Here is a 4,021-nt window from a genome sequence, read left to right as displayed (position 1 = left end):
GAGTCAAGAGGGATATTGTGCCATCACGCACTAAGCGTGTTAAGCTTTGAACGAGTAAGTCAAGTGTCACCTAGATATATAATGGAACGATGGAGCAAGAAGGTAAAGAGGCGACACACACACATCAAGAGCAGCCACGACGAGCCATTGTTGGAGCCAAGAAGCAAGAGGTTTGACGAATTGGTTTTTCGTTCGCAAAATATTTGCAAATTTGCATCAGAATCGGAGGAGCTGACTGCAATTCTGCACTGTGCATACGATAACGTCATGGTTGAGATGGAATCATTGAAAGCCAAAAGGAAGGGGACATCTTCTTTATCTCACGAAGACGCCAACTTGAAATCCGTTAACGAGCTTCAAAGCCCTCCAAGGATTCGAACAAGAGGACGTCCAAAAAATAGACTAGGTTCAAAGTTGGACAACAGATTGCAAATGCCTCAAAGAAGAAGAAAACGAAAGCTTTAAACGAGGTAAAAGTGATGTTCTTTAAATATGTGGTTATTGAGTTTAATTTTCTCGTTAATAGTTTAGCTAATATGTGAGTTTATTATATCCAGTTAAACTTCTTTGATGCTGCATCAATTGTGCGTTCAAATTCTAGCCAATATCAAGGACGTGTTATGAATTATCAGTTCAGAAAACCAGCAACAGCGGATAACTCTCTGGGTGTATAGTTACATAATATGGGTATAAAAGCACTGTTCTTTTGAGTGTATTTCTGAATTTTCTTGTGTTTCACATTTTACATATATATATATATATATATTTCACAATCTGCTGTTTATGTTATAAAATGTTGTTTGTTTTTTTTACTATGGTTTAAGGGTTTTAGGGTTTAGAATTCAGGGTTTTTTCATCCAAAGCATCAGGGGGATAGATGTTTGGGTGTATATTCAACTTTCTTTGGGTGTAAAAAATGTCAGGTTATGGGTGTATATTTGGTTTGATGTTTTTCTTCATATTATAGTACCTGTAATTCAGACATTTTGAATATAGCAGAGAGAGTTTTACTCATAATTGGCAAATTTTTACAGCATGTGTTCAATTTGTTACAAGACTATATAACAGTTACATTAATCAGTGTCAATATCATTAGAATCTATTTGACAATATGGACTCAATAACAATGATGATGGCTTGGACAGTCTTATTGCATTACTTCCTCTAATGGCTTCAGCTTTGTCTTGATTCATTTCATGGAATAGAATTCGGAAAGCATATTCTACTCTAAAGTGGTCCACCTCGTCCTACAGTTAAAAAGAATATTCTATTTAATCAACCATGTTAATTGAGTAAAGTAATACAGAGTTATTTAGTTTTAAACACATTTACCTGGGTCCAATTGTCCCACTCATACTTCAACCTTTTAATATTTTCGGGCTGAATTATCTCAAGCCACTTCATTACGTAAATAGCACGGTCATAGCTGAAAACCAAGAAAATAAATTACAAATTACATATAGAAAAGTTTAATTTTCAGAGTGAAAGATTTATACCTTGTCTTTTGGCCTGAGATGTTAAGGTATGGTGGTTCAATTTCCTTGTCCTTGTCCTTTGTCTTCAGAGGTGCCCCCAACATATACTTTAATTCGTGAAATTACATATCCCTTAAAAAATAAAACAAATCAGTAATACATGAATAAATTTAATAAAGGAATACACTCAAAGGAGCACAAACTTACAACTTATATTGAACAGGAATACACCCAACTATTAAAATACAGAACACAGAATCAACTTACAATGAATGTATTTAGGGCTGTTCTCTCATCGGACGAAGATTTCGTGTGATATGGGTCGACTATATAAAATTTCCGCCTTCTTGTATCAGCCAACCATAACCACCAATGTTGTGAATGGCAAACAGGTGCAAAAATCTAAAATATGTTCAGATTGAACACTGTTTAGTTTATTTGGCTCATAAGTAAAAAATGGTAATAAGAAGTTTTAGAAATGAAAACTTACATAACGATGCGATGCTAATTTTTTTAAGGTCCAAGAAGGGTATAAACATTGGGTAGTCTTCCACCCTGAATGGCTTATTAGTTTTAGGTTGTAAGAATACCCCTTGTGGATGATTTCCAATGGCCATGTTCTGCAAAAATTGTGAACCACAAAATGAATACAGAAAATACACCCAAACGAATGCAGAAAATACACCCAAATGAATACACAACTTACACCAAATTGAACACAGAAAATACACCAAAATGAACACATAAAATACACCCACTTTAAGACAAAAAATGCACTCGAAGGAATGCAGAAAATACACCCAAAATTTGTTGAAGCAACCCTTACCACAATATCAGGGGGGAGACAGTATACTTCTTCTTGAAACCTTTTAATCTTTTGCTGGTTTAGGATGAGGCACATGGCAGAGACAATCTAGAAAAAGATGCCGAAATTAATTTACATCAATCAGCATTGCAGTTAATTTTGGTGATAAAAAACATTAATGTTATTGTAATATTACCTCAGCTTCTATATGCGTTTCAGCTGCGAGTGATGCAAGGTGAACTTTTGACAAAATGTATCTATCTTGGGCTTGGAGTGTGCACACGGTGTCAAACTCATTAGTTAGTTCATTTGCGTATGTCTTCACTTGTATGGCCTAGAGGTAGCATTTTTCTTTCATGTCAAAAGTATCTTCATTTGTCCTCGCAGGAGTTTTAAACTTCTCAAAACTCTCTCCGCAACTCTCCTTTCGAATCTATGGTCTTTTTTCTTTTGTTGTCACCCCACCACTTGCAATTTTTTCTACCAAATCCCCTAATTGTTCTAGCAGTTTTGGGATTTCAGGAGTTTTTGCCCTCTCTCCATCTTGTGTTGATGCCCCCTCCTGCGTTGCTGCTTCTTCTTGGCTTGAATCAGTTAAGCCAAGGCTGAATGATGGCATTGGATCTGTTTTAGGAATATACGATACTGTCCGTACCATCATCATCAGCGCAGCAGCGTCTTCTGGGGCTGGATTACTGCATGATCATGTATAACGTATATTAAGAATAGGAATATACGAATGATAACGAAACATTGATTTTACTCTGATGAACTTACATTTTAGATGGAGCATGTGGAAGTGCGGGTGTGTTTTCTTTAGGTTTTTGGGGTGGTTTTGGAGTGCTGCAGGGTTACATAAAATTAATCATGTTATAAAAAAAATTAGTCAGGGATCAATTGTGATAATATACACCCAAACTGTAACCAAATACACCCCAAGACTATTTCTTACCTTTTTGTAGTTTCTTCAATTTGTAGCACAGGGGTTGGTTCATTTTCTGTCACAGGTGTTTGTTCAATTTCTGGCACATTAGTTGTTTGGGACAATGGTAGACAAACTTGAATCGAAACTCTAAACAAGAAGAAAAATAAAAAGGTTAACAAAGCGTCCGAAAATAAAAAGGTTATAAGGTTGAAATTTTCTGGAAAAACTCACATTGCAAGCGCTTCAGACTGTGTCTCTTCCCTCACAACCATCATGTTCTCTTCAGCTGGCTCACTAACTGACTCTACAACTAGACTCAACCTAAAATACACCCTAAGAAAGTCAAAAAATACACCCGAAGCATTCAAAAGAAAGACAGGCTTTGTTTTTTGAGAACTTACATACTTGCAGTTTTTGCTTTTTTTCCTGCCTTTTTTTTCTCGAATAAAACATTAAAGGGCTTTTTTCTAAAAAAAAATATATATACAGAATTAGAAGTAGAAGATAATAAAAGAATAAAAGCAACGGTTATTTGAAAGAGAAATTACATGCTCTCTGCCGGTTTGTTTACGCTACCTTGGTCTCTGTGTCCTTGAGATGAAGGATCATCACTTCCTAAGTTTATGTCCGGTATTCTAAACATAATAGAGTACATGTTATTCACAAAAAATACTATACTGTTGAATCAGGATAACAAGATTTTATCAAATAAAGCTTTTTACGTTTCAGATGAGACATAGTGACCTTCCGTCGGTCGCAGGTCAGCTTCCTTCTCCCTGCCAAATAAGAAACAATTATTAGCAAAGAAAATACCTT

Source organism: Arachis ipaensis, chromosome B10 (genome assembly GCF_059453495.1).
Source record: "Arachis ipaensis isolate K30076 ecotype BB chromosome B10, ASM5945349v1, whole genome shotgun sequence".
Lineage (NCBI taxonomy): Eukaryota > Viridiplantae > Streptophyta > Magnoliopsida > Fabales > Fabaceae > Arachis > Arachis ipaensis.
This window is presented reverse-complemented; position numbering follows the sequence as displayed.